This window comes from Macrobrachium rosenbergii, chromosome 2 (assembly GCF_040412425.1).
Source record: "Macrobrachium rosenbergii isolate ZJJX-2024 chromosome 2, ASM4041242v1, whole genome shotgun sequence".
Lineage (NCBI taxonomy): Eukaryota > Metazoa > Arthropoda > Malacostraca > Decapoda > Palaemonidae > Macrobrachium > Macrobrachium rosenbergii.
In genome coordinates this window covers 65,591,506-65,616,546 of record NC_089742.1, presented here as the reverse complement: position 1 = coordinate 65,616,546, position 25,041 = coordinate 65,591,506, and positions in this window count along the sequence as shown.

Below are 25,041 nucleotides of genomic sequence, written 5' to 3'. Positions count from 1 at the left end.
ATATATATATATATATATATATATATATATATATATGTGTGTGTGTGTGTGTGTGTGTGTGTATAACTGAATCACGAAAATATGGAATGATGAATATATAATGAAGATAAAATTAAAGGGGAAATGAAACTTGCTGGAGAATTTCGACGCCAGTCCTTTACTGCTAAGTAAAAGACTATCCTCAACTTCCTGCTTCCTTCTGTGATTTTATCTTTATATATATATATATATATATATATATATATATATATATATATATATATATATATGTATTTGTGTATATATACTGTATATATACAAAATATAGTGTGTAAATCTATAAAACTCATATAGGAGCTCGTTATGTTATGCAATTCTACATTATATACATATATAATGTATATATTATATGTATGTATATGTACATAATATATATATATATATATATATATATATATATATATATATATATATATATATATATATATATATATTACTGTTAAGCAATTTTCTCATTGAAAAACAAAATGGCACTTCCAACCATATTCATTATCTATTAGCTGGATGAAGAATGAGGTCCCTGTGCAGAAAACATCCTCAACTTCAACCGCATAGCACACCTACACAGAACGGGCAACATCCCTACCTCCACCCCTACCGCCCCAACACACACACACACACACACATTGCGCCATTTGGCTGCATCGTGGCACAAAATTTCCCTGGAATAATTACTAATGTTATGCCTCTAAAATTCTTGAACTTACCTCTATCACTATTCCCTTCAAACAGTGGAACAATTATTTGTTTCACCTAATCTACTGGAACTTCGCTTCGACCTCATGCAGATGAAACATAATTCCAATTCACCACTCAGGTGTAGTATCACAACTATACAGCACCATCTTGCTTGTAATCGGAACGAAATCTGCAGCTTGCCTAGCCTGTTCCCCATCATGTCAATTACCCTCTTTCCACTTTTCTCAGCAGCCTCAAATATACACTAGTTCCTACCACTCCTAAGTCATTCAGCTCTGGCTCTTTGTAATTCTCTAATCCACAATTCTTCAAAGTACTCACCTCATTAATACAGGATTGCATTATCTTCAAACATTAGCTCTCCATTTACATCTTTCATTCGATCATAAATTGCTCTTTAATAATTCTCTCGATTTTCACATCCCTCCAGTATGACATTATTATACAAAAATTACCCTTGCATTTTTACTGCTTCCTTTATTTTCCTTTTTCACTTTCTTTTTGGCCCCCTTATCCGTTCTCATCCATACCAGTTCGTGATTACCTCTTCTCACATAAATTTACACTCAAAAGAAATCTTATTTTCTTCATAAAACCTAAAATTTCATAACATCACCACTGACATTTTTATTCCTCCTTTCTCTGTGTCAGACCACAGATACTCCATGTTGGAGTTATGCCCACAACCTTAATTTTTTGTATCCTTAATAAAACCGCTTCTAAACGTATTTAATCTAAGGCTATTTGTAATCACTCATCTCCATAAATTTATGGCACTCTTGGTTTTTTTTTTTTTTTCGTGATATACACCTGCATCAATAACACCTGTAACCACATTCTGAATTCTTCTTCCTCCTCCCCAACTGAAACTATCTCCGGTTTAGCCTTTCAGAAGTACTTTAACTAACACTTCTTCTCAGCGTTTTAGCCATTAACTTTCACTTCCACGCATTTATTTATAGTTTCTCATGACATATATATGTTACAGTGAATTCTCCTAATTACACTTCACGACTGCCGTTATCATTAATAATAATACGCAAAAGAGCCTGGAATGACGATAAAAGGTGAAACAGAAAACGGAGAAAGGGGAAAAAGGTGATTTGAAGAAAAGGTTAAACGGGTCATCAAACCTTATAATGTTTCCATTCCGGAAGTGAACCACGGAACAAAAGGGCGATTTGCCCCCGCCATTCCGGGAGAACTTAGCCATTGAATTGCTCCAATAGGTCTTACAAAATAATATATGTGGCAGTTACGTGGCCAGAGCTTTATTCCATTCTTTATGGCATCTCCATTTTCCCCCTAGATGCAGCGTTTTTTTTTTTTTTTTTTTTTTTCCTTCCTGTTTAAGAATCTGTCATTTTAATACTTAGGTACCGTGCATAAGCAACACAACAGAAAATCATTAACAAAAATATTTCAGATATTTAGATAATCAGAATACAATCGCAAAGAATAACCTCAATGTATATAACAACGCCACTAAAATGGTTCGGGAAAATTCAAGATAACATAAGCATTAAAAATTAATCAGCATCAGCTCTTACAGAAACCCCCTGAGCGATTAAATTGACTTTGTTTCTTTTAAATTGGGCGATACAAACACTGATGAAGAGAATTAAAGTTATTATCCGAATTACCAGGTAATATGAGTACCATTGCATGCAGAAAATATGCTATCCTTCGTTGTGAAGAAGTAATACATGAAATAAAATCTGTATGATTACGCTCTCTCTCTCTCTCTCTCTCTCTCTCTCTCTCTCTCTCTCTCTCTCTCTCTCTCTCTCTCCCTGATAATTTTAACCTGTACTGTTAAAATTCGGAGTGCGGAACCGATCTATAATAAAAAAAAAAACACTAGACAGTACACATAATTGAGCATTTATTTACAGAAGAAAGGACAACAAATAGGGCGCCAAGGCTAAGTGGTGCAGTGATATTCTCGTATTTGCTCCGATAGGTCTCGTAAACTTGTACTGCAAGACCATCAGTCCACCCATCTGTAACTAGGTAGGTTTTGGGAAAATGGGGTGGTGTTAGCAAACTCTTCGTTAAAGACTTGTTGAGAAAACATTATGCTATACACTTCCAGCACTAATCCCTCCAAAAGGAAAAACAAGTAAAAAAATGCGCCGAAGTTTCTTCGGCGCAGTCTAGTTTTCTGTGCATCGTATAATCAAGGCCACCGAAAATAGATCTATCTTTCGGTGGTCTCGGTATAATGCTGTATGAGCCGCGACCCATGAAACTTTAACCACGGCCAGGTGGTGGCCTGGCCTATATCGTTACCAGATGCACGATTATGGCTATGTTTAACCTTAAATGAAAAAACTACCGAGGCTAGAGGGCTGCAATTTGGTATGTTTGATGAGTGGAGGTGGATGATCAACGCACCAAATTTGCAGCCCTAACCTCAGTAGTTTTAAGATCTGAGGGCGGACAGAAAGTGCAGACAGAATAGTGTGGACGGATGGACAAAACTGGCACAATGGTTTTTTTCTGAAAACTAAAATATTTTTCTTAAAACTTGGAATGAATATTATACAGAAATATTTTTCTAAAACTTGGAGTGTATATATGTGTATATATATATATATATATATATATATATATATATATATATATATATATATATATATATATATATATATATTATATATATATATATATATATATATATATATATGCATAATGCCTAGTTGGAGTGTGGACTACTGTGTATGTATGTATGTAAACTAAGATCAATATTTTCGCAAACGAAAACCAGCAATAAAGAAATCATTCATGAGATAGCTTTTCTATCATCATTTAGGTATCTGTTTTTAGAGGATCTTCGATCCTCCCACAGATTATTAAAGGTAAACTGAGACAATAAACAGACGAAATTTTTCCCAAAACTGTGACTTTCCCCAGCTCTTAAAAGGTGCTTCTAGCGCGTTCTCGTTCTTAAGACCCATTCTGAACCATCTCCATCAAAGGAAAACCTGATAATTCATCATCTTCCTCCTACCGACACCTAAATCAAATCATAGAAAATTATCTCTGTCTTCTGTCTTTTTTTCCCAATCCTCTCATGCATCCATCATATATATATAATATATATATATATATATATATATATATATATATATATATATATATATATATATACATATATATATATATATATATATATATATATATATATATATATATATAATATATATATATATACAGAGAGAGAGAGAGAGAGAGAGAGAGAGAGAGAGATTCGGGTACCAGGAAGAGTTAAACTCGGGTAACTGAGAATTTTCACTAACAGAAGACTTTGGACCCCACATTGATATGGGTAAAGGCTGAAGACAAAGAAACATGGACATCTTGCTACAAGTAAATACAAAAAAAAAAAAACTGATTTAGTAGAGAACCCACTCAGGACAAGATCCGAAGCAGCTGATTCAACCTAAAGCAAAATAAGAAGCAGCTGCTGATAATGAGATATCAGCCACTAAAAACTTCTCATAGCTTCTCCAAACACAACAATTACAAGACAACCTCTCAGGCAAATGATGTCATATGCATCACAGCTTTCTGGAAGAGATATCAGAAATTAAATCCAAACATAAACGAGAACAATGATCATCAGGCTCTACAACCAGTGTGCCATCTTGAATCCATGGTAAAGAAAAAAAGGGGGAGGACGCCGAGTTTGCAGTGATTCTAATTTAAAGGATGAAGTGTGTGTGTGTGTGTGTGTGAGAGAGAGAGAGAGAGAGAGAGAGAGAGAGAGGGTTTCAACTCTGACACAAACAGGATTCATACTGGTTTCTGCAAATACTATTGATGAGAATAAATAATGTATATACATATATATATACTGTTTATTATATATATAAATATATATATATATATATATTATATATATACCAGAGGATATTACAGAGATATAACTGTATATACTGTAGCCACTGCTATATGTGTAAATACAAAATAATATATATCTATTCTTCTATCATATAACTAATTTGGATATCAAACTTTCTTTAAATTAAGAGGGTGCACCAGAGAGTCTCAACAACAAACCACTAGTGCATCGGTAATGAAAGGAAGATGAACAAATCTTCTATCAACAACTGAATTTGTAGATCACTTATCTTTAAATTTACATGTAATTTTTTAAAGTCTAAATTTAAGCTCGTGGTGCACTGTAGGCTCATGAATAATGAACATATATAGACATCTGTGTTGTATATATATTATATTTATATGTAGGTTTATAAGTTAAAGTCCCCTGGGCCTTATATATATATATATATATTATATATATATATATATAATATATATATATATATATATATATATATATATATATATATATATATATATAATGTGTGCGTGTGTGTGTTTTCGTGATGTTATTACAAGCCCATATCCTTTTCGAATCCTAGCTGCAAGCCAACATAGTCGACTAGTTACATGAATTTCACTATTTCGGTCAACAGATGAATATGGATTTAATCAGAGAAAGCCATTCTTGTCTCTCTTTTAGAGTCGAATCTGGTCCATATTTTATATATATATATATATATATATATATATATATATATATATATATATATATATATATATATATATATATATATATATATATATATATATACCATAATGTATGTATATAACTGAAACACTAAATATGGAGTGTGATGAATATATAAATAAAGACAAAATCCACTAAGGAAAGAGAAACAATGGAGTGCTGCAAGGTCTTTCAGTTTCTAGTTCTTTACTAAGCAGATTGCAAAGTAACGGACTAGAAGTCGAAAGGCCTTGCAGCACTCCATTGGAAAATGAGAAACAATGGAGCACCGTAAGGCCTTTCGACTTCTAGTCCTTTACTTAGCAGACTGGTAAGTAAAGGACTAGAAGTCGAAAGACCTTGCAGCATTCCACTGTTTCTCTTTCCTTCGATTTTTTGTCGATAGCTATATATATATATATATATATATATTTAAATATATATATATATACATTTATATATATACATTTATATATTTTATAATATATATATATATATATATATATATATATATATATATATATATATATATATATATATATATATACAGAATATCAGAGTGTCTGTCTGTCTGTACGTTTATGTAAGACAGGCAGACAGATTACTTGTATTCGACGATGAGACGAACAGAAAAGTATATTATCTTCCCGAATACAATTTCTGAAAGGCTTTGAATTAATTCTATCCCGAATCTCACGATTTATATAAAAGCGATTACCGATAAATCGAATCAGGTCCAGGATTAATCTGCCGAATCCGATCCCTTTCGAACAGGTTCATTGGTTACTATTCTTGTTTCTTTTTTCGTTTAAGGTGATTTCTTTTCTCTTATTATACCTCAGCCTGTTACAGCTTAGAAACCAATTTCATAATAAGGAGGGTTTTTGACTAAGCTCATAACTGGATGGATATTTTCGTTGCCCCGAGCAGTAAATTAGGTACCTCGGTAGAGAACAGGTGGCCATGCTGGAATGAATGTCTGTTGATGTGTGGAAAAGAACCTCCACCATCACTTAGTAAACAGAGGTCGAGGAGCGAACTGATAAGAACAGAAAAAAAATCAGGGTATTTCAGATTATCTATTGGATAGTGAGGATTTACCTGGTTGAGAGACTACCGTATATATTGTCAGTATCGCCCATTCAACCTTTTTTTTTATCTTGTTTGACAATAATCGACATTCATGTCTGTTTTTTTTTGTTTTTTTTTTGGCATTCGCTCCACCCTGGGTGCCATCCCCAGCGGTCGACTAACAACTAGATACATAATTCAAAGCCTAGGTCAACAGAGGCATAATGGATTTTAGGGAACAAGCCAAGAGAATCTGACTGGTCCTTTAGTTTGTGACCTGGTACGCTGCCACTGCGCAACGAGGCATGAGAGAGAGAGAGAGAGAGAGAGAGAGAGAGAGAGAGAGAGAGAGAGAGAGAGAGAGAGAGAGTTCATACATCAGTTGACATTAGGCAAAGAGAGAGAGAGACGGAAGCAGAGATGGAAAGAGAGATGATGATACATCAGTTGGACATTAGGTAAAAAAAAAAAAGCAGAGATGGAAAGAGAGATGATGAAAAAAAAGTTTTCCTCCCACATTGCGAGAGGAAAAGATCTGAGAGAAAGAAGGACCATCCTTCACTAATTTAAAAGCCGGTATCGTAAAGAACAGTCATGAGAAAACAGAGACACCAACAAACGGTAAAATAAGAATCAGCGATGTCTAAGGCAGTGCCCGATATATGCAAGAAAAACCGTCGTTTCTCTACCTTTTACTGTTATTGCTTCCAGTTCCAATAATTTCTTTTTATTGTTCTCGATAATGCCTGCTGCCTTCCCGTAGACTTATACAACAGGCCGTACCAAGGCGTATATACACACGAGCGTCCCCCATAAAAATCCTCCACAAAGGCGAAGGCTGTTGAAAAATTTAAGCCTGCGTTGACATAAGCCCGAGCCAATTTATTGGCCTCTATAAAAAGAGGCCGAATAAGATTGTTTATATTAACTTTGAAGTCAACACAGGAAGGCGACTTGAAATATCCACACTAAATATTCATAGCCTGACATTTTTTTTCTCTCTCTCTCTTTCTCTCTCTCTCTCTGGGGATTGTTTAGCCTTTAATTTAATTTTTTTTTTCAAAAATATAAAAATCTAGGGCTATACAGATCTCAGTAAGGTGGAAGGGTGGCTTTGAACTGAATTCTTTATCCGAGCGCTTTTCACCAAGAGACCTAAGTCCCAACGCCTATAATACTGAAACCTTTCGAGAGAACGTTCCGTATTTCTTTATCAGAGCGATCTTTGCTTTTGTGATTTCCTTCTGTCTCTTTCACTCGTATTTTCAGACCGTCATTATCTCTTCCGTATGATCAAGACTTATTTTTATTTTTCGATAATATTTCACTCCCCTTTTGCTGACAAAAACCAGCAAATAAAATTAAAATACGCCAAAATTTGCAGCGTTGCTCCCGTGCTTGCCTTTTACTTTTCACTGCCTTAATCATTCGCTTCCTGTGCTATGCTGGCAGGTTTCTAGTCACTAGTGCACATGCAAAAGTAATTTAAAGCCAGGAAAGAGGAAAGCGTTCGCAGAACTCAATCTTGAAATGCATACGGAAACCCCACGAGTATTTATTTACATAGCAACCAGAGCTACAGATTTGCTCCCAGGAAATACTAACATGCAGTTTTAAGACCTAACATACGCAGAGAAATCATCCATTCTACGCAGTCAGATCACACTTATGTAATAAATGCAGTGACATATACAAAATGATAACCATCCGTAAAACTAGTCTAGATAACTTTATTTCCATTTGAAATTACATGGCTCTCACATAAACTTTAAAGCATCACCTGAAAGAGATATTACATTAACGATGGAAATTCCTCTAGCAACGGGCAAAGGAAAAATAAATGTAAAAAGTACAACAAAAAAGGGGGCAATAAACACAAATGTATGGGCAAAGTGCAGAAAATTCGCCTTAATTAAAAAAACAATTTATCAATATGAAATAAAAAATGCCTCACTTGACTTTTAGAAAAAGACAGAAAAAATACAGTTTAGGGAAGAGCAAAAAATAATCATCACTTATTGCAAAATTTTCTTTAATTGCCAGAATCCAATTTTATAAATTCAGAACTAAAAGTGCCCCATTTGACTCTGATAAAAGTGAAGACGAAATACAAAAGGGAATTTCTTACTGAGGGAAAGAATGAGTGATGTATTACGAACCATTTCGCTCGGGAGACTGCAATTCACTTTGCGGGAATATCCGAAAAGTTTGAACATATTGCCGAATATTTCTGAGAGGGGAAGTTGTAAATATAAGAGGCCAATAAAACGATGGGTTCGGCAGAAATACGATATCCTTCTTTATTTATTTCTCATTCTCTTTTACTTTATCTTAGTCACACCAGTGCTCGAAAAATGAACATTTTTTGTCTTCCAAGGATTTCTTTTCCTCTGACCATGATGATAATATGTAAACATATCATTACTTCCATTTATTTTATTTTGTCTTCTTCAATGTTGCACAAGAAACGTTCATCTAAATAACCTAATGTCTACTAATATTCTGTATTCAACAGTTCTCGTCATTTGAACCTGTGTTTTCCAAAAGAAATGACAAAGCCTTTTAACAGCAGTCATTCTTTATTCAACAGACAGATGTCCATGGATGGCTGCCTTGAAAAAAACCGATAGCTATCTTAAGAAAGACGAGACTTCCCAAAATAAATGGAGCCAGTGTTTACCCATGTGAAGATAAGGGCACTGACATGTTACATCTTTGCAAACTTCCTCTTTCGAGTCGAAGACCAATGACCTCTTCTTACCAATCGACATAGGCTCCGATATCGAACAGGAGTTCTGCCAATAAGTGGTCTAGACGTTTAGTTTAGTCAGAGCTGATTTGGCCTAAATCACTTCTGTACTTTCATAACTGGTCTCTAAGTGTCTTTATCCCTTACATCACAAATTCCACAGACCTATCGTTTTCACTTGAAGCCGCATACATGTATATTTATATATATGTATAGATATATATAACTATAATCACTTTGACGGATGATTTATAAATCTAACATCCACAACGAAAAAGGAAAAAGGTTGTAAATCCTGGCCGACTTCAAGCAAACCAATTCAGCATCTATCACCCTTTTTTTCATTTTCTCTTTAGGGAACACACAACACACACACACACATATATACGTATGTATGTATGTATGTATGTATGTATGTATGTATGTATGTATGTATGTATGTATATATACACATAAACACAAACGTGCATGTACCTTCGCCAGGGCCACTCAAATGTGTAATCGGTAATAAATGATGCAAACCACCGAAAATTCGTCATTGTTTGCGAACTGAATCACACCTAAAGAACGGGCGAACCGAATGCAATGAAACTTGATGGATATACCGCTATATTTTAACTGACCTTTTCCAGACTGCTTGGAAAGAAATCGCTAGGGGTAAAGTGGAGTCAGGTTTGTCATAAAGGTCATCTCTGGAAGGAGAGGTGATAACTGCATCTGTTCTCGGGGTATATTGCTCTAGAGCACAAAGACAAAAGACATGCAGATACGGCTGAAAATATTAATCTCCTCCAATCTGCTGGTAGAGCTAAAAAGGTTATATATAAAAATAAACACTTGAATCGCAGGAAAGATTATTAATTCTAAATAAACAAGCAAACAGAGGTGCCATCTTTACAAAATCTTATTTGAGGCACAGTAAGAAATCAATTCTCGGCAATTATAATGGTTAATTTAGCAAAATCTAAAAGTTGTTTAACTTGTTAAAAACAAGTAAATAACAGAGTAAAGAAGCAGAAGACATTGCATTACACTAAAAGAATGATAAAATGCACGGATGTATGGATGGTCATTATTGTTAAAGCCCTGCGCTGGGGCACAGAAGCCAGTCGAGTGCATTAATAGTGTAAAAAAAAAAATAAATAAAAAAAAAATTAGAGAAAAAACAGACAGTCTCGGGCCATTCTACAGGGGAAATTGTCGAATAAAATGGAATATAAAAAGGTAAATATAAATCATTACAGATGCACCAATTAAACAGTTTTATATATATATATATATATATATATATATATATATATATATATATATATATATATATATATATATATATATATATATATATATATATATATATATAACTATATATATATATATATAATATATATATATATATATATATATATATATATATATATATATATATATATATATATATAAATATATATATATATATATATATATATATATATATATATATATATATATATATATATATATAGATATATATATATATATAATATATATATATATATATATATATATATATATATATATATATATATATATATATATAGATATATATATATATATATATAAATATATATATATATATATATATATATATATATATATATATATATATATATATATATATATATATAAAATTTACACAGCAAATTCACCATACTTGAAAAACAGGCCAAGTCCTTGCCACCTCGCGAATTATTCGAACAAAATGGAATAAAAATAAAAGTAAATATAAAACATTACAGATGCACCAATTAAACAATTAAAAAAAAAAATACGGAACACGGCAAATTCACCATACTTGAAAAACAGACCGTCCCGCCACCTCCCGGAATATTCGAACAAAATGGAATGAAAAAGTAAATATAAAACATTACAGATGCACCAATTAAACAATTATAAAAAAAAAAAAAAATACCGAACACGGCAAATTCACCATACTTGAAAATCAGACCGTCCCGCCACCTCCCGGAGCAAACTTCTTCCGAGACGACCGTCGGAGTCATTAATAACTTGGGGAGACAAATGAGATCAATATGGACGTTATTAAAGAGTCCCCTTTTTTCCCTCCTGAATCCAATAATTACGAAAGGATTCCAAAACGACTTTGAAGAAATTAATTAAGAGAATGGCGGCTCAAACTTCATCCCCATAAGATTTAATTTACGACGAATTCATAATCCGTCGGATCTCATAAATCTCTTCCCTTCAAAACGATTAGGTTGCTTTTCAGTCCGTCCTTTCTTTTAAACGCTTCTTCGTTGCAGATGTTTGGGTTAAATGGAGCTAGAGAATAAATAACTCATTCATATTACCTTTATTTCTGAGCATTAAAATATCGGAGTATATAAAGAATGAAATCGTACGAAAAGTTGGGAAATGACACGAATTGTCTGGTAAAAAGAACAGTGTAAAGGACCCCACTAGCAAAACGATGCTCTGTTAAGTAAATTTGGTGATAAATCACTGGAACGGATCCAGTGATTTATTGACCACTGAAAACACCTTGACATCACTACAACAAAGGCAAAACACTCCTATGCGTTGACAGAGAAGCGGAAGTGTATTAGAAAATCGGCGTTGATAATAACTGTTCATTTGAGAGAAAGTGCATGCAAGGGATTAATGAAGTGTTAAAACAGCGGATGTAATGTACACACACGATTTATCCTTTCTAGCCAGCCAGATCACAGAAAGGGAACAAATTAATGAAAAGAATGAAACTTCAACGGACATTTGTGCTAAAACAACCCTATTATTATTACTAAATGAAAAGCTGAGAGTGATAATAAAACTCAACAAGGAATACAGCAACAATAGAAATATCAAAAACCATTCCAAGCTCAGAGCACACCGCCAACCAAAATCGACTCGTAATTTATCATTCTGGGATCATCACAAGCCTCCTGACTGGCGGTGAAACCAAAATAACAACATGTAACTGACGAAGCTCAAAGAAAAAAGATGCACTTGGAGAGAGAGAGAGAGAGAGAGAGAGAGAGAGAGAGAGAGAGAGAGAGAGAGAGAGAGAGAGAGAGATCAAATCTTCGTCCACTTATCAAAGTTGTTACGGAGTACAGCAGTGTTTAAAATCTGAGATTTCAAAATATCACCTGAGAAAAAATCTAAAGCGCGTAAAGGTTTAATAAAACATACTTAAAATAAACAAGACATATTCTGAACATCAACAGCTATAGGCTAACAAGAAACAAACATTAGAACAGACACTTCCATGCAATTGCAAGCCACTCAGCGCCTCCTCAACAGAGAGAGAGAGAGAGAGAGAGAGAGAGAGAGAGAGAGAGAGAGCTGTAGCACTGGAGCCAGATTCGACAATCCGAAATAGAAAAAAAAAAATAGAAGAGCTGCGATGCGCATCGTACTGATCAGGTTATCACTCTGACAGGTTTGGCATGCGGGTCAATTCGGGAGAGTCAAGATGGAATGCTGATTGCGGGGTCCCGAAAAATGCAACTTGCAAGACTCGAAGATATTTTGTAAAGTGAAGGTTATGGCATTTTGTGGCGACCAGGATATCGTTTTATTTTTCTTCGGGATACGTGATTGAATCTGCCTGTGTTTACCTGTCCCACATCCGCATCAACCAATATACACATTTTCGTTTTCAGAAAATGTCTGTGTATGTGTGGACATGCACACGCACACACGTGTGTATATATATACAGTATATATATGTACATATATATAACATATATATATATATATATATATATATATATATATATATATATATATATATATATATATATATATATATCAAAGTTTGCTACTAATGGTAAGATATGAGCATCAGGGAATAAAGCTAAAGTAACACAACGCGCTGGAGCAAAGAGGTAAAAGGGGAAGGAATTGTCAAAGAATTATAAAATACAATTAATATTCGAGCATGATAGCAATTAACTTTTGCAAAGGTTCCGATGTTTTATGTCATCAATTACAGCTGCAGGTCGTTGTTATGATTACATCAGACTAGATTTAAAGTGATCTTTTGTTTTACAGAAATCTCAGCTTCTAGTAGAGTAGTTTGCATATAATTACAGATGATTTAATATCACCACAACGAAAATGAAACGAACCATCTAGTATATAAGAAAAGCATATTCTCTTGTATTCATAATTATTTTTTCTTCATGGAATTCATAAGGAAAAAAAGTAGCAACAAATATGCGAAAAAAACTCTTCAGGAACAAGCCGTGACAGCAATATCATCAGACTCAGGGAAAAAAATTCTTGGGATATTCGAGAGTCGAAAAATCAGAATACATATATTGATTTTATTCAGTTTCCACGTGAACCTCACAAAAACTGAAACAATAGGAACACAATGTACTTAGTACAATGAGTTTAAAAATATTAGGTCTAGGTGAAATGTAGCAGCGAATAAATAATATATATAATTCTAAACACATTAACTAACAAAATATGCATTTTCTTCTGTTTTCTTTTTAAACAGAAAATACGGTCTTTTCCGTCAAGAAGTGCTATTTTACAAATCATGATTGCCAAATATGTTATTTATTATTTCGCAACTGTCAGGAAGATCCATATCGGACTAAATATCTACATTTCTCTTTAGGGACATTTCTGGATGCCCCAAAAAGTTTCACCCACCACTAATGTTGTTCGCTATGAAAGATTTTCTGCCTCTAAAATTAACACGTTTCAGCTCAAATGAATATGAGGCTTCTGGTCAAAAATTAATATATTAACTTAACGTATGAATAATCCCGTAATAACCAAGTTCATTCTGAACCTATTTCGTTCTTTTATGCAAAAGAAAAAAAATTCATGCTCAATGGGAAGGTATTCGAATATTGCGATCGATGCACTAACTGACAATTGATGTAAAGCTCGCCAACCCTCAAAATGCATTACCAGAGTGCATATAAATAATAAATTTAATGTTCTTTTCATAACTCAGGCTATAGCAAAAAGGCGACTTACAAAACAAACAGATTCTCATTAACTTACAAGGCTTCATTGTATAAGTCAACTATGCAGCACTGAACGTAACCATGTCCATAAAAATAAATATTCATGAACATGCTGTTTCCAAAAAATGTGTAGCCTAACCAGGCCATCTGGGTCACTTCAAAATCACCTTCTGCATTAGTAATATCAATATTGACTCTATATGCTTGGGCACTTAAATTGTAAATAAAACACATCTTTCATTAAACATATCACTTAGTCTACTGATTTCCGTCTTTCGTGCTCATTATGAGCCAAAAAATCTTTTGTTTGAAATATGCTACATTTAGCAAATACTTCACTCATATTAATATCAAGGTGATAAAAAGACAAAGAGCATCTACTATGAGATTCACAGCCGGTGTCCCGGTGTTTTTTCCGGAATAAAATTTTATCAACGCACTTGACAAAGATGACACTTTGTCACGGGGTATCTTACATCCCTACCTAATTTTTTACTGTATTCTGTATTACGAAAGTTGCATAATTCTGGTAATTTTAAGAGTAACACCGACTTCTTGTAGACATCGCCAGCAAATTCAGAGGAATGTCTTTCGAAGATATAATGACGTAACTTACGACGTCATTAACTTGCCTCCTTCTCGATGGATAATTGGCTATTCGTGAAAAAGTCTCAACCTATGGCAACAATGAAATACAACCAATGCTCCTTGTTTACACGGTAGTAGTGGTAGTTGTAGTAGTAGTATATAGGATTTATGCCATGAGGTCGAGTGTTAATATTTTCATTCGCTTATTATTATCAGGTTTTATGAGTCCAGAATGACTTCGTCTAATCTTAGAGACAAACAGTTGCTTATAGTAGGTCGTAATTGGATGATCTGCCAGTTCATCACTTTCAATTAAGAATCATTCAAATGAGCAAACTGAAGGACCGAGTATACTTATACTTTTTAGTATACAAACAATCTTGGTATTTAAAAGCCTACCAACAATCGGCTACCATGCCTGTAATATTCTGTGGAATATGAAAACAGCTTTCGTTATAATGTTACAATTCAGCCACTGTTGTACTTTGTCACTAAGAGGACAGGAGCGATCATATGAAATGACATGCCCTTACTTGGATCCTTTATTTAATATAATTACATATGAGGGAACTTGACATTATAATCAATGGGTGGATTATGGCGGTTCAGGCTAAGCCCAAGCACTGGGACCTATAGAGGTCATTCAGTGACTTTTTTTTTTTGGCAAAACAAGTTTTAATGTTGTCCCGCAAGTTATATTTTACTAAGAAATCAACAACTATTGCCTTACACAGCATATATAATCATCTTTCTGCACCTTATGGAAGTCAACAAATGGCGAAAACTTGGTAGTCTTGGATGTCCGGGTGTACTCCTCCCAAAAAAAAGGGCCTTATTATTCATTTACCTGTTTAAGCTTACGTAGGGTTTGCCACGGCCTCCACACTTCTCAGCAATTGTGCAAGTCGAATCACAAAAGCTGTCCTGCAACCACGGGGACAATGACTTATCATAGCCGCCATTCTGAAGCCTTGACAAGGTAATGAATATTCATTCAGAATTTCAGAGACAGCTGTTTGTCATCACCTTGTGGAAGGAGTCGGGACGTCATATTATGTTTACGTCACGTATAACTTTGAACCCATTAAGCATTAGAGTGTTCTGCCACTGGCTTCTGGCTGCTTTATTTTACTCTCATGAATATACTTTTTCTAATATAAGTAATAAAGAATGCTGCTGAAAATTAGGTAGGGATACAAAGTATACTATGGCTAAGTAATATCTTTGTCAAATGCACAGAAAAAAAGTTATTCCGGAAAAACACCAGGACAAAGGCTCTGAATCTTATAGTGAGTATTTAAAAATCTCTTTTCAAATACGACAAATGCTTTTCATAGTCAACATTAAAATAAAAATCGAGCCAAGCGAGCAATTAGCTGAGTGACTTGAGTGAGGTGTGTGAACTATGAAGTCTTCCCGGAGGCATTTTGCCATCCAAGCGTTTTTAATGGCTAGATCCGGAATTTTTTTTTTTTTTTTTTTCTCCTCTCTCTCTTTTTGCCTCTCGGGGGGAAAACAGACCTGGTAGGATTCCAGAACGAAATAACACTCAATAAATTATTATGATGGAAAATGTTTGAAACCTTGTAGTTCTTACTCTTATTTTAACGGGAAATGACATCGTCACATGGCAACAGTGGCTGCCCGAAGGTTTCTCGTGTTGGTAAGGCATTAAGACAAGGTGGATAACAAGACAGGTAGATGGGAAAAATAACATTTGTTCAACCTGTACTTGCAAAATACAGTTCAATAAGGAGCTTGAATGCCCAAAGACTTTCAGTCGACGCCTCTGTTACAATTATAATGTAATTTACGAATATTGCCCATCTTTATTTTTCAGTTAGGAATCAGTATTGCAATTGAGAATGTGACGTAATTCTAACTTATACTGCGGCTTACTTTCAATTAAGAAAATAATTTTCCAAAGTTGTTCATAAAGTTAACGTTCCAACTTGATTCAGTCCGCCAATAGTACTTTAACCTTTTAAAATTTATATTTACCGACCTTGGAATCTCATATTTTGCCATTCTCGTTACAATTCATTTCTTATTCGGAAGTAACTGAACGAAAGATAAATAAATAAAACAATTAAATACATAAATAAATATATAATACTAATGCGAATAAATAGGTGTTATGCAGAAAATCTGGGAGAAATCAAATATTTAAATAACTACCAATAAATAAGTAATGCAAGCAAACAGCTCTTACTTACTGGCCCTGACCGCCTGAGTATGTCATCATACAACATTCACATTACCTGAAAAAAAAAAATTCTTATTTTAATTACTGCATACCAGTCAGCAGTTTCTGATATACTGAAAACTAAAATAAAAACATTTTGATACCAATCGAAAATGATTACGATATCGATAGCCAATATCATTCTCACCTCGCGTGTTAAATTGTATTTTATCCTATAAAAAACTGAAAACATATTTCCATAATCACCAAATAATGCTTATTTTGCATATTAATTTATAGTTGATTAAATAAAAATATTTCATCATTACTGCTGAAAATTATGACGTTATCGATGAAATCGTGTTTTCATTATGAAATCTCTTCTTTTTAATTACACCAAAATAACATAAAAACGCCTAATGAAAGCAACGTTATCTCTCATATTTCATGGTGTCACTTGTAATTGATTATACCAACAAATACAAAAAGTCATCGGCATCAAAAATATTCATAAGGCTGTCGATAATTTTATGCTTATAATTAACAAGTTTTCTGTACAGCCACCTAAGCGTATAGTCAAGGCCACCGAAAATAGATCTATCTTTCCGTGGTCTCGGTATAATGCCGTATGAGCCGCGGCCCATGAAAAATTTCAACCACGGCCCGGTAGTGGCCTATCCTACATCGTTGCCAGAAACACGATTATGGCTAACTTTAACCTTAAATGAAATAAAAACTACTGAGGCTAGAGGGCTGCAATTTGGTCTGTTTGATGATTGGAAGGTGGATGATCAAGATACCAATTTGCAGCCTTCTAGCCTCAGCAGTTTTTGAGATCTGAGGGCGGACAGAAAAAAGCGCGGACGGACAGACAAAGCCGGCATAATAGTTTTCTTTTCAGAAAACTAAAACTAGTAAAAAAAAAAATATATTTCCAAGTAACTGGACTAACAAGGGGGGAAAATGACGGAGTAAAATGTATTCTTGAACCAAAGGGTTTACTGCCGGAGAAAAAAAGAAAAACTGAGGCTATAATGAAGCATCATTACGGAGGACGAGGCTCATTATAAAACGGGTCTCCTCTCGGAAATCATGGATTGGATAGTATAAAATATGCGTCGTCATTAGGCCCGTTGCCCGCAGGGGCTAAAATAACATGCCATTAATTAATGAACAGAAGCAGGTGACCGTGATATTATGAAAAAGCGCGCTCTCCACCCAAGTAGGAAACATAGAGACAGCGTTCGTTGAACGTTCAAGCCAAGACAAACAGCTTTCCTCCCACTGGAGTTCCTGCATTTGTCAATCCAATGTAAGACTTTCAAATGCATAAATGACTTGTTTGTAATTTTAATACTATCACAATATGTATGTAAATAAAATACATACAACCAATAACGTCAAAAGAAAAGAAATATTAATTACAATACTTCACTAATATAAATACCATTAATAGTTTTACAAAATATTTTTCTCGTCAAAATGTTTACGTAGCTAGTATAAAACAGCAAAAATCGTTTGGTAAACACTCAGGAAACTACGCAAATGAGGGCAACCATGAAATTTTTTAATCATAAACTAAGAAAAGTTCGTCAATTGCTGTTATTTGATCTGCTTCCGATCACTATTAATGAAACAATAATTAGAAAATTGATATAAGAATTAAACCTATCTTGTGAACCCTGGTACTTCGCCTATCAGTGGATATATATTTTTATATAAGTAGTTCTATTTACATGAGTAAAGCGTAAAAACCTTTTATCAATGTAAACAAATATAAACAAACAATCACGTGTACTAAATAAATATATGCACACGTACACATACATGATGTATGTGTGTACAATATATATATATATATATATATATATATATATATATATATATATATATATATATACATATATATATATATATATATATATATATATATATATATATATATATATATAAAATAGTGTGTATGTATGCGTGTCTGTATGAGGGAATATACACGCCACACATTCCGCTCGCGAATTTTGAAACTACAGCTGAAAATGAAGTTAGTTGGAATTAAAACATTTATAGTACATTTGCCTTTTCCCTCTGAAATATATACTGGAAGTGGCTCTAATACTTCTATTAATGCTTTATGTTTTATGAATACAAAACAGCAGCTATTAACATACAACAAAACGAGGCCCAACGCATTCAATTTTATTTTCGTTTTACCGAGCGTAAAAAGGATGGGAAATCATAATTCATTTTTTCCCTCCCGTTTTGCGAAAACAACAACATTACCTATATTTTATTCTCTAGCATAATCTAACCTACATTCCTCTACGATTATTCTCCTTTGTCTCTTTCTCTCTCTTATTCTTTGCCTGTCTCCTCCATCTCTGCCTCTTCTGTTCCCTTTTCATTTTTGTCTTTGTTTTTGCCATAAAGTAATTTTGGATCTGGCAATTTTTTATCGTGTTTAGCTACTCAGGATACATTTTTTCACATGCCCACCATGAGATTCATACAGAAAGCTCTCTCTCAACCTATTCTCTCTCTCTCTCTCTCTCTCTCTCTCTCTCTCTGGCACAAACAGCTTCGCATGCCCATCATGGAACTCATACGAAAAGTAGGCAAGTCCCTCTAAACCTACCCTCTCTCTCTCTCTCTCTCTCTCTCTCTCTCTCTCTCTCTCTCTCTCTCTCTCTCTCTCTCTCAAAGACACAGCCTCACAGTTAGCTTTGAGTTGTCCCATTCGGCTTCCGCGGCATGACAACAATTATAAAGCAAAATTCAACCCATGAGGAGGAACACAAAAGTAAATTTGCGTTCATCTGTTCTTGAGTTCTGCCAAAATATGATTGGTCCTGGACTGCGCGTGAATCTTATGTATCCCGAGAAAAAATCGACACATTTTACAAAGTTTTTTCATAAATGAGACAATAATCACGCACTTTAGAAAGTAGATCAATCATAAGACAGGGTAAAAAAAAACAGAACTTCCACTAACATATAGAAAACTCCATTAAAAAAAAATTTTAAACTTCAGATAAATCAGTGCAGGTAAACCGCAAGTGCAGACTGATGCTGAAACACATAATTCCTTCGATGACTGAGAAAAAGAGATGGACGCTGTTGGTGTTCAAGCTGAAAAAAAAAAATCAGTAGTTTGCCTCGTGGTGAGCGAATACATTCCTTATGATCACAGGCACAGGAAGACTGCCAATACCATGATGATTTTGCTGCAAATAAGTGGAACCCGCATTTCTACATATCGCAGACTCAGAAATTATCGCTCGATATTTAAATCTCTCTCTCTCCCTCTCTGAATATGATGTTAAATATCTATATCTATATATATAATATGTATATATATATAGTATATATATATATATATATATATATATATATATATATATAATATGTATGTATATATACATATATATATATATATATATATATATATATATATATATATATATATATATATATATATATATATATAATATATATTGTATATATATATATATATATGATATATACATATATATATAAATATAATATATCTATATGTATATATATATATATATATATATATATATATATATATATATATATATATATATATATATATATATATATACCTTTAATAATTTATTATATAATATATATATACATGTGTGTTTGAACCCATAGATATGTATACAATAAACACTAAAACTATGCTACGATAGTGAAGATGGGGCTATTCAGTTCTTATAAGTAGAACTGCGCAGAAAACTGAAAAGTAAGAGGTTAATGAGGTTTTACATATACACAGTATATATATATATATATATATATATATATATATATATATATATATATAACATATATATATGTTTATATTTATACATATATATGTGTGTGTTTATAGATATATAAATCTAAAACATTGTTATAATCGTACCATAGTTCAACTTAGTCATGAATGATAAAATCTATGTCTTTCTTTTTTACACTGAAAAAGGACTTCACGTCCTTGAATGTCTGACAATAATGAAGGTTGGCTGTGCATGCTATGGAGGATGTTTTTGTCGTTGTAAACAGAGACTGACCTTGAAAATTCGTGTCATGGCGGTTCCCCAAAGACAATTTCTGTTCTATAGGAAGTCATTAGCAGATAATTATAATAGCTGTAAAGACGGTGTATTAACTGATATTAGTTTTATGGGTAGTGGTGTCATTTCCAATAATGTTAATGATAATAATGACATTTTGCGAACAGACGGGCTTTATATGAGTATATGTATATATACATATACATATATATATATATATATATATATATATATATATATATATATATATATATATATATATATATATATTATATATATATATATATATATATATATATATATATATATATATATATATACATCCACACATACACATATACACTGAGATTCAATTAATGTTTAGCAGGTAGTGCAAAACAACAAATATAAAGAAGACATACTATATATATATATATATATATATATATATATATATATATATATATATATATATATATATATATATAAAATCATGAATTACAAATGTGTAATATTAATTCACATTACTTCGAATATCCCCGATGGGAAATTATCACCGAAGGGAATTTTTTATGATCAATGGATCAGTACCATGCAACGTCTCGATCCCTCGACGCAGTACCTTCCAACTGGTACCATCCATTTATCACATAAAATTCCCCTCCCGTGATAATTCCCCATGGGGGATATTCCCCAAGTAGCGTGAATTGGATATTAAACGACATTTGTAGCTTCACGATTGTATGTAAATCACGGTGTGATAAAAATTTCATATTTATATATAGTATACACACACACACACACACACACACATATATATATATATATATATATATATATATATATATATATATATATATATATATATATATATATATAAAGGGAAAAACAAAAGGAAACGGAACAATAAAAAACAAGTAAAAACAACAGGGTTATCGCATATTGTTAAAGCAGGAAATTCGATCTAAGGGAAAACAGCGAAGAGTTGCATCCACTCCAATTACTTAAAGTGCCCAATGTCCTAACAGGTCTCCCATTACCCCCACCCTCCTCCTCTCCCAGTAATCCCTGGGACAACCAGGAACCCCTACCAGCTCATAACTCCCCACCACTCTCTACTTGTCCCTGGATTCTCATTGTACCTTTGGGAATTGGAGAGAGAGAGAGAGAGAGAGAGAGAGAGAGAGAGAGAGAGAGAGAGAGAGAGAGAGAGAATGGCATAAATTTCCCAAGAGGATTACTTTGACTACGATTGGTTCCTTGCTGAATTTTTTGCATAGTAGGGTGAAGGGCCACTGATTAAGAAAAAGCTCGAGTGATTGACTGTTTCATTTCTATTCCACGGATACGGGTATTTAGGCGAAAGAAATTCTTTTAAAATTTACTAACGACACCTGATAATCATCCATTTGTTTTCACCTCGATTGGCTCCTACGAAATTTATTTTCATGATCTTTTTATCTATACTTACTACTTCTCTTACCTATATATATCACAGACAAATGTTTATGTATGTACCCGACCAAGAGTACCTACGAATTCGACGGTATGAAAAAAGTCAAATGACCGCAGGAATAATATCCATTGACGAAATGAGTCGCAGTGCAAAAGCAATATGCATTTATTTAAAAACAAGAATTCATTTTCATCAGAGAAAAATACCCCGAACTTCTGGCAGCATATGGAATTCATTCCAATTCGCAATTGTCCTGAAAAAAAAAAATGGAATGAAATGAAAAAACTATCCGATCAACCTTTGAGTTGAATACCGAATGGCTGAAGTTTCTAGCATAATCGCTCGTCCTGTTGGGATTACTTTGATAACACGGGGCTAAGAACAATGTCTAAGCATAAAAGGTTCCAAAGGACAAAGTCATCTTGGCTAATATTGCAAAATTCCTGCACAATAAAGGACAGGTGGTCATTAAGCTTTCAGAGAGCTCATTTCCAATCAAAGGCCCCGTATAAAGTACGATCAGTTTATAAAAATCAAGTGCAACGAGAGTAAGAAAATATGTAAACAACAAAATTTTATTTAATGTATACAAAATAAAGATCACCTTTATTCCAATTAGGTAAAGAATGTTAAAAGCAACTGCTTTAACCTCTTAGTTTTGAAAGGAGGGATCTCTGCATGCTTTCCGTTTCTTGACTGTCAACAGCCAAAACTGGCTTCTTTTATCCTTTTTTTTTTTAAGGCTGTATATTTATCCCGCCTCTCGTCTGTGACACATTCGGTTAGTTATGAGATATCTTCAAAAAGGCACTATTTGACAAAGTTACAAGAAAATCTTTCAAGTACAGCAGTCTACTACGGCAGAATTTGCTTATAACTAGCGTATATAATCTAGTTTCAAAACTGTACAATACCTATTTCCTCTACGTCGGTGTTAATTGTCATACTCATGGTATATAGCTACCTATAATATTCCTGTCGACGAAACCAACAGCCTTTAGCGATCTCCCTTACTACGTTTGCACAGTACACTAAAGATACGACAACATTGTTTATGCACCAATCTAAAAAGAAGACTGTGTCAGTGACTAATATAAGTTTTATTGTCATTAACGTTCAGAATTTTACTCAGAATGAAATAACCTACTTTTCCATCTCTGAACAAGTCTCAGTAACAGAAGTTTTTAAAAACTATATCAGAAAAGATTTTCTAAATTTTACGTAAAATTTGAGACCCCGTACTTTGCAAAGAAAAGTGCAATACAAATTAAGCTCCTACTGCTTAGAGGATTACGAGAAATCGTGGATACACATACAACACATGTTTCATAATGATACTGGGATTTCATATCAGGTGGAGCGGTTTGACTCAAGGCAGAGATGTCTGACTACCTTTCTAATATCATGCAATGCATCCTGCAAATCTTGCAACCAGCTTCCTGGTAGAGTTATTTTTGCCTCAAGATGACCAAACATTGCTCGTACAACGGCCTTTGCAAAACATGAATAAGTAAACGAATGAATGCGTAAATAAATAAAGAAGTGAAAAAAACAGTACCATCATATTCAGATTCTTTACTAGTTCGTTAACCTCGATCTCCACCGTACCACTTCATTTTAGTATAACATGAATATCACGAGTTTCTCGGCAAATATATGAAGCGGTATGAAAAATGAAAAAAAAAATAAAAATAAAAATGAAGATTATAAAAAAGCACACTTTACGGTGGCTTTACAAGAATACATAAAAGCTTATAAAAGAACAATACAAAAGAGAAGCTAAAATTCCGAGCTACATATACCTCCGGAAATTTCAGTGTGATACTGAAAATCCGCGTAAATATTTATCGGTACAGGACAGAATTGTTAAGTTCTTTTTTACTTGAAACAGTGTTCGCCTATAAGAAAAATAAGGAGAGAAAAAGAAACATTTCCCCAATGGCAAAGACAACGTATATTCCGAAGTTTCCGAATATTCTTGGTGTGCAATGTGCAAAGCTTTCTCTCCTTCTATTCTCTTAATTTCTTTCACTTCTGCCTGCAAAGGAACTGCCGGCATTTGCATTTCCACTAATTTAAAGCAACCTTGAGAGCTGAATCAGATTATTTGTTTTCGCCTTTCTTTCCTCTTCCTCCAGCAGGCATTTGTAGGCATTTTTCCCCCATTTAATTAAATTCCCCCAGAAGCATCATCATTGAGCGGATTGTGGGAAATCCAAGAGGGAGGTCTCCCCCTCCCTAAGCAAATAGACAAACACTCGGGCAAACATACAAGAAAAGACTTTAGGATGCTGACTTCGCTTTAATTCCTCTGACAATGGGTGTGGAATGTTACAGTGGGCTTTTCCGTTCATCATTTTATCAGAAATTGGCAGTCGTTCATGTAGCTAACTGTTTATGTAACTTCATGATGAAATGAAGGGTCTTTTTCATAAAGACAGATTTCTTATATATATATATATATATATATATATATATATATATATATATATATATATATATATGTATATATATATATATATATATATGTATATACATATATATACACACACATATTTATATTATACACACAAACACAAACACACACACATATAAGTTCAGGGGATAAACTTACCTAACTATATCCCTTAGTACACTTACCTAAATCTACAAA